Raw genomic sequence first — 9,063 nt, forward strand, 5'->3', positions numbered from 1 at the left:
TTTGTCTTCAATATTATTGATTCTATTTCCGTTTTGTCGATGGTATGATTTATGATTATTGCGGTTTCCGTTATTACTACTTTGTCTGTAATTTTGATTATTTGATCCTCGATTTCTATCGTTGCTGTGGTATCTACTTCCGTTATTGCTATTAGGGTTTCTATCTCTTTTATATGATGATCTGGACTGGTACGGTGATTGTGAATGTTGATATGGTGATCGTGAATTGTATCGTTGATTATTACGATTATTTGAAATTGAACGGTTGGAATTTCTGTGGTAGCTGTTACTACAATTCCTGTTATTCGAATAGTTTCGGTTATTATTGTTTCTGTTATTACTCTGTGATCTGTTTCGGTTTTTTTTTGTCATATCTGTTTTGTGATCTATTATTACTATAAGATCGATGGTTGCTGTATGATCTTTTATTACTGTATGGTTTATTCGAGTATCTACTATTACTATTATTATAGGTTCGATTACTTTGGTTACTAGGATATCTACGATTTCGGTTAGGTGTTCTACTCCTGTGGTACTGTAAACAGGTGAAGTTGAAGGTAATTGTCTACCGTTGACGTTATTTGAACTTATTTGTCTGTTAGGTAAATTCAGGTTTTTTCTCATGTGACCATAGAACGATCTTTCTCGTGGTTTACTTTGTTGTTCTCATTGTGGTCTTTTGAAACATCTACCTTTGGTATGACCGTGTGAATTACAATAACTGCAAAATTATGCAAACTATGGTCTGCCTTTGAAATTTTTTTCTATCATATGTATTGTTGATTCCATTCAATACATTACAGACTGCGTCTTCGAATTGATCAAGATTGCTTTGGTTTAGGTTATCTGTATTGCTACATATATCTGATATTTGGTTAATATCTATTTGCTGGTTACTGGTGCTTTAATTTACTTCCTACAATCGTTTATGGTTGTTAGTGATAGTCCTGGTTAAGTCCATTTGATCTATTTTATCTAGTAAGGTTTTAAATGGCATTTCAATTTCTCGAGGTGTTGGTTTGTGATTTGCGGGTTTCTTTGACGCTGCCATTTTTAGTTCAATATCTAAGCATGGTATAAAAGTTTGGTTCATTACACTATTTTTGTAACCTTCAGTATATAAGCTGTATGCTGTTTTAACTAATGTTTCAATTCTTAATGCTAGTGATCTTAATGATTCATTTGTATGTTTTTCTATTTTTTGGAGCACTATTTTGGCTTGTTGTTTAGATTTTTCGGAATCAAACATATCCGATATTTCTTTGCAAAATAGTTCCCAATCCAATTTGGTTTCGCTTGGTAAGGTGGAATACCATTTTTGAGCAGGTCCTTGTAAGGTGTGTAGGATCAATGCTGCTCTTTTTAGTTTCCACTGATGATGCCCAGGTTTGTTTACTGGTTCTATACCGTTACTGAATATCATTGCTGCGATGATACTATTGAGATATTCTTCAGCTGTATATCCAGGATCGGTGCCATCAAATGGTATAATTGTTGTGGGTACTGACCCATTTGAGCTCAAGGTTTCTATTTGTGGTTCTTCGTTTATACTAATTGAGGTTAATTGTTTGTAAAATGGTAATAGAGGATCCGTTACGGAATTATTCTGGATTTTGGTGTTTTCAGACTGTTGTTGTCTCTGATCGTTTATTTCGGTTCTTCTTCTATTTTGTGTATTTATTGCATTTCTTTGATTTTGTTGTGTACTGAATTCAATTATTGTTTGTTGTATTTGATCATAAACTTCGTTTAGTTGTGCTTCGTGTTTTCTCTGGAGGTTTTCGCTCATTCTTTTAAACTTGTTCTCCATATTTTCTAGAAGTCTGTTAAAATTTGCTTCTATTAGTCTTGTACTTTGGTTTTCATTAAAGCTTGATGTCGCAATGTGATTATTTGTAATATTAGGTACTACTACTGGGTTATAGGTGTATTCGTTTTTATTTCCAAACCCAAAATGAATGCGATTTTGTTGTATTATTTCTGTTATTTGTTTCTATCTGTTATCATTGCAACTTGTGGATATGAATCACTTTCGTCTTCTGTATCATTTAGGCGTTCACTACTGTTATTTTTATGAGTGAATAGATTTGCACACAGATTCTGGTCTGGTATAAGTGTTGATTTCCGTTTCTCCGATTGTACTGTAAGGTTTTCTTTTGGTGCGAAGTGGACGTTATATTTTTTTTGGTGTTGTCATTGATAGTGATCCAGTTTGTTGTCTATCATAAATATTAACTTTTTTGTGTTGTGCTTTTATATAGTTAATACTATTTGAGCTGATTTGCAGTATACTTTCGTGGTAAGGTGATGTGTGTGTTAGATCTCAGAGTTGTTGTAACTCTGTTTTTTCTAGGTGAGGTGTTTCCTTTTCGAATGCTTTCCCAATTAAGGATAGTGTATTATTTATTTTTTCAATATTGTCTAACCCAAACTAGATAGCATATTTCTGATACTATCTTCAAGATATCTATCGCTGTTTCTTGATTGATTTCTCTCCTGATTTAAATTATTCTAGCTAACCAACTTCAAAAGCTTTTGATGTGGGATCGTAGTGTTTCATTTATTGATGGGTTATTTGTTTCTGGTATTATTTTAAGGTACGGTGTGCTATCTTTAAGTAGTTTGTAAGCTGTTTGGTTTATAGCTGTAATTTTATCTCTGTCTTGCTGTAATTCATGGTTATGTAAGAAGATTCGTACTATTTCTTCTAAGTTGTATTCTGTATGGTTATTGTAATGTGTTATTGTTTTATTATTTTTGTCGGTTAATTGAAATATATAATTTTTGTTTAGTTGATCAGTTGTTAGAAATATTGCGGGTATAAAGTGTGATAAGTGGTGTTTATTTAAGGTAGGTTGGGTTAATGGTTTGGTGTCTAGGAACAGGTTAATTTTTAAATTTTTTATTATTTTTTGTATTATCTGTTTATTTTCTGGTGTACAATCAGGTGATATACTAAAAGGTGTTAACGATATATCGTTATCCATTATATTGGTTAATACTATACTAATATAGTACAGGTGATTGCACTATACAGGTGAGTAATGAAAAAAATTTAAGAATAAAATGAAAAGGATATTGGTTGGTTTTCTGAATGCTACCAACAATGGTCGCACCAGATAAGACGTGTTCTGAGCTTACCTTGAATAGGATACTTCTGGAACTGTCTTATGGTCGTCTCAAGAATAGTAATAATCTTAATTCTTACCTGACTAATTAAAGTCCTATGACTCTGGTCTGTTACTCTTCGATAGGAGTACTAGTGGATAGAGCACGGGCCCCAATGCTGCTATCTAGACTTAGTCTCAAACATATTTCACGAGAGGAGTAGAGAGAGAGGTTCATATACTTTATTGTTATATCAGGTCTGACTCTGAAGGAACCAACTAAAGAGTGAAAGGAAAGGTTTTAGCACATTTCTAAAAGGGAAAATAATAAATATAATTTTATCCAATCAGAAACGAGTATTTGAGTTTCAATAAATAATTTTTTCTCTTTTGAATAAATAGTTTTTTCAAGTTTATTTCTGGATGTGAATCAAGATTGGCTCCATTTTTGCCATTGCAATGTCGACAGAGGACTTTTGACGTGCAGTTTTCGGCCGCCTGACTAGCACTCAGGCAATTGAAGCACAACAAGTTTTTCTTTGCTTCGCTATTGCGTCTGCTGGCATCGAGACTGAGAAACTGCGGACACTTGCCAATGTAGTGATCTTGCTGATTAAGTGGGCAGTTTGTTCTGCACCTATTTGCTGTTGAATTTCTCATAGGCTGCTTTGAACCAGAGAAAAAAGGGCTTAACTTTGTGTTGTTGCTACTGTTAGCCGTCGATTGCTGAGGCCTTGCATTAAAGATGTTTCGTTTCGCTGTACTGCTATGTTCAAAATTTTTATTGCTGAGGTTTGAGCTTTCACTTCGTGGGAAATTCTGTGTCCAGTTCGTACGATTTGATTCTATTCCGATTGTAGAAGGAACTTGAACCATGTGGTTGGTTTTGTTGACTTGAATGGTTGTTAGTGGTTGATGAAAATGCGTCTTGTAATTGTTCGAAGGCTCTGGATTGCTGATTCTTCCAGTTGGAAAGCTCTGTGAGACCTGGATTTGTCCAGTCCTTGTCAACAACATGTTCGGTCCACTTCAGCTTGATTGGATTTGGTAGCTTATCTCGGCCTATCCTGAGCAAGTACGTGGCATCTAGGTTGACACTGAAGCCATTTGAGGCGAATGTCTGAACTAACTTTCTTAACAGCGAAGCGAAAGCTATCAAAGCTGCGTGGTCATTCATAGCTGGCGTTTGGAAAGCTTCTAGTTCTTTTGTTAAAGCACCGACAACGTTTTGCGGGTTTCCAAAGCGTCTGTTGAGCTCTTGAATGGCGGAGGAGTAAAAGTTTGGGTTGCAAAAAAACCGGAGATGCAATCTTTTGCCGGTCCAATGACTAAACTTTGCAAATAGCTCATTCTTTCATTGTCAGTGATGTCTTCGTTGTTGTGGATGGTCAAAGAAAACATGCTGCTCCACTCGTTCCACTTGAGCGGGTCTCCATCGAACTTCTGACTTCGGATGTCCGGCAACTTTACTGAGCGGTGGATGTTCCGTTGACGATATGGGTTGTAGTTTTGATTATCAAAGGTTTGGCTGCTCGTGTAAACAGGTCCACAAGGGGTTCGGTTTGAGGGCTCAAAACTAACGTTTGCTAAATTTGACCAATTGTTTGGGCAATATGCCTGAAATGGGCCGGAATGGCATGGCGTTGGGAAACGATTGCCGAAAGAAATTGGAATAGGTGTTCTATGGTCAGGTACATTTTCAAAGAGGCCAGGGTTATTAATGGGCCTAGCAGGAGCGAAAGTATTAGCATGAGCGTCAATCGTTCTCTTGAATTCATCTTGTGTTACTGACACAACTTCGGGTTCCAGACCTGAGTGTATTTGATATTCTAGCTCCTGTTTGAGCTCTTTGACAATATTTAGTTTTCGGTGAAACAATCTAACTGCTCCAACTATTGATGGCTTTCGACCTCCCATTTTCTTTATTAGCCTAACTTTCGGAACTTTGGAGGTAAATTGAAATGTCAAGTGCGGTGAACATAGGTCTCTTGAAGGGCACAACGAGTGAACTTTTGACCTTCCAGAGGAAACTTAGAGGTGAAATGGGGTAATATTTTGACCTATTAGAGGTCAATCAAAGGTCAAATGGGGTAACCTTTCGACCTTTTAGAGGTCACTTAGAGGTCAAATGGGTTGACTGTTTGACGTTTTAGAGGTCAAGTAGGGTGACTGTTTGACCTATTGGAGGTCAAATGGGGTGACTATTTGACGTTTTGGAGGTCACTTAGAGGTGAAGTGCGGTTACCGTTTGACCTTTAGAGGCCACTTTAGAAGTCAAGTGGTTTGGCCTATTAAAGGTAATGTTGTTCGGCTTATTAGAGGTCAAGGGGTTTTGCCTATTAGAGGTCAACTGGTTTGACCTATTAGAGGTCAAGTGGTTTGATCTATTAGAGGTCAAGTGGTTTGACCTTTCAGAGGTCAACTGGTTTAAACTATTAGAATTCAAGTGGTTTGACCTATTAGAGGTCAAGTGGTTTGACCTTTAGAGGTCAGCTGGTTTGACCTATTAGAGATCAAGTGGTTTGATCTATTAGAGGTCAAGTGGTTTGACCTTTCAGAGGTCAACTGGTTGGAAACATTAGAGGTCAACTGGGATGACCTATTAGAGATCAAGTGCCTTAACCAATTAGAGGTCAAGCGGTTGCACTTTTTAGAGGTCAACTGGTTTGACTTATTAGAGGTCAAGTGGTTTAACCTATTAGAGGTCAAGTAGTTTGACCTATTATCGGTTAAGTGGTTTGACCTATTAGCGGTCAAGTATTTTGACCTCTTAGAGGTCAAGTGGATTGACCTATTAGAGGTCAAGTGGTTGGACCTAGTAGAGGTCAAGTGGTTTGACCTATTAGAGGTCAAATGGTTTGAACTATTAGAGGTCAAGTGGTTTGACCTGTTAGCGGTCAAGTAGTTTGACTTTTCAGCGGTCAAGTGGTTTGCACTATTAGAGGTCAAAGAGTTTAACCAAATAGCGGTTACAAAGTTGTCCTGAAGGTAAAGTATTCTGGAACACAATTGGGGACTGATGAAGGTCAGTACTATTGACGTACCGGAGGTAGCATGCGATGGGGGAACACATGAAGTGACTAAGTAAGTCTAAAGTGGTGTTCAGTTGGCTGGAGCACAATTGAAGACTCTTGAAGGTCATTTCTATTGACTCACTGGAGGTTGATTGCGCTAGGGGAACGCAAGAGGCAACTGTGTAAGGCTAAATTAGTGTCCAGATGGCTGGAGCACAATTGAAGACTTTTGAAGGTCAATACTATTGACCTACTGGAAGTTGATGGCGCTGGGGGAACGCATGAGGCAACTATTTAAGGCTAAAGTGGTGTCCAGTGGGCTTGAGCACAAGTGAGGAATGTTGAAGGTCGGTACTACAGACATACTGGAGTTTGATTGCGCTGGGGGAACTCATGAGGCAACTATGTAAGGCGAAAGTGGTATCCAGTGGGCTGGCGCACAATTGAGGACTGGTGAAGGTCAGTACTTCTGATGTACTGGAGGTTGGATTATTTGGCGGAAGACTAGAGGCCATTGCTGAGTGCTAATGAGGTGTCCGGTGGGCCGGAGCACTGTGGTGGGGGTTTATTGCGAGCTAGCTCTGCTGGCAAAAAAAACTAGAGTCTGTTGGTTGCAGCTGCTGATGACTCAGGTTGGCCTGAGTGGGCTGAGTGGCTGTTTGGGGGCAGTGGTGCTGGTCTGCTGCAAGCTGGTTCTGCCGGCAGAACACTGGAGGCTGTTGTGTGCAGCTGCTGATGACACAGTTTGGCCTGAGTGGGCTGGCTAGCTGTTGGAGGGCAGTAGTGGGGGTCTACTGCAAGCTGGTTCTGCTGGCAGAGCACTGGAGGCTGTTTGGTGCAGCTGCTGATGACTCAGGTTGGCCTGAGTGGGCTGACTGACTGTTGGAGGGCAGTAGTGGGGGTCTACTGCAAGCTGGTTTCGCTGGCAGAACACTGGAGGCTGTTGAGTGCCACTGCTGATGACTCAGGTTGGCCTGAGTGGGCTGGCAACATCCTCGTTGTCTTGCTTGTTGATGAAATGTTTGTAAAGTGTTCCACAGGACCCGCATCTTGCTGCTAACCAATTTTGAAAAGTTCAACAAAAAATAACCAAGAAAAGCTGCTACGCGTGGTTGTTTATTTATTATTTCCAAACCGTTGCTACTAAACAATTGTTTTTGAAATCTTTTCTTCAAAAATTAACAAAGAAAATTTACTTCAAGCGGTTGTTTGTTTCATTTAAGAAAAGTCGACAACAGGACTCAAATATTTAAGAACAATAGGACTAATATATGGTTTCAAAAATTCAGTATTTAGTTAATTTCAAACAATTGAAATGACAAGATCTATATAGCTTCCTATCCCTGGTGGTTGGGGAAACTAGGACCCGAGGGAAATCAAAATTTACTATATATATCATTTCAATAAGATTGGAGGCAATCTTATCTGGTTTACAGCCCTCAGAGTGATGTTGTTGAAGCTGGTCAAGTCAAGTGCTCCATCTGTTTTGCCATCTCAATGTTTGTTCATCTCATATGGTTGTCCATTCCAATGTTTGCTCACATTTCAGAGTAACAGTTTCACATACCACTCCAAATCATTTAATAAGTAGGTCCTGGTTTCGTTCACTGAGTTCCCAGGAGCGCCACATGAATACGACTAAGAGCCTCTTACCCTTCTATCGTATCCTGTCTTTTATCAGTATCTATTTCCTTCTTTTCACATGTTTATTTTCTGTATATAACCCAATTCAAGCAAAACATTTTACATCCGATTATATCAGAACTTGGTAGGAATACATAATTTGGCAAAAACTACGTTGCAATCAGCTTAATGTTTTTTCAATGGCATAGAATCATATGATGGAGATTCTTTGTTAATTGGCGTGTACAAGGTTACCTCTGTTTATAAATTCAGGTTGTCTCTGGGATTAATTCGTCTTGGACTCTTTTTCTGCCTTCTGTGAACTACTTTGTCTGGGACTGCTTTGTGCTTCCTGTGAACTACTTTGTCTCGAACTGTTTTGTGCTTTCTGTGGTCTATTTTGACTGGGACTGTTTTGTATGCTATATTTGGACTATTTTGTCTGCTTTCTGTGGACTATTTCGTCTGGGACTAATATGTCTGCGTTTGTTTTTTGTGGACTATTTTGTCTGCTTTCTGTGGAGTATTTTGACTGAGACTGTTTTGTCTGCTTTCTGTGGACTATTTTGTCTGGAACTGTTTTGTACGCTTTATGTGGACTATTTTGTCTGCTTTCTGTGGACTATTTCGTCTGGGACTCTTTTGTCTACGTTTGCTTTTTGTGGACTATTTTGTCTGCTCTCTGTGGACTATTTTGACTGAGACTGTTTTGTATGCTTTATGTGGACTATTTTGTCTGCGACTGTTTTGTATGCTTTCTGTAGACTATTTTGTCTGCAACTGTTTTGTATGTTTTATGTTGATTATTTTGTCTGCTTTCTATGGAGTTTTTTGTCTGCTTTCTGTGGACTATTTTATCTGGAACCGTTTTGTATGCTTTATGTGGACTATTTTGTCTGCTTTCTGTGGACTATTTCGTCTGGGACTGTTTTGTCTACGTTTGCTTTTTGTGGACTATTTTGTCTGCTGTCTGTGGACTATTTTGACTGAGACTGTTTTGTATGCTTTATATGGACTATTTTGTCTGCGACTGTTTTGTATGCTTTATGTGGACTATTTTGTCTGCTTTCTATGGAGTATTTTGAGTACGCTTTCTGTGGTCTATTTTGTCTTGAAATATTTTGCTCTTCGGGCGACTGTTTTCTCTGGGAGGTTTTTGTCTGTTCTACCCAGGTTGAGGTCCCAGACCGACAGTCGATATGTCCAGACCGTCCCAGACGGAAAGTGCCTATGTCCAGACCGTACCAGACGGAAAGTGCCAGTGTCCGGACTTTCGTGCGTTCTAAATTTTTCGTGCGTTCATCGAGCGTTCAAAAGTC

The sequence above is a fragment of the Convolutriloba macropyga genome, chromosome 10, assembly GCF_964194025.1.
Source record: "Convolutriloba macropyga chromosome 10, txConMacr16.3, whole genome shotgun sequence".
NCBI lineage: Eukaryota > Metazoa > Xenacoelomorpha > Acoela > Convolutidae > Convolutriloba > Convolutriloba macropyga.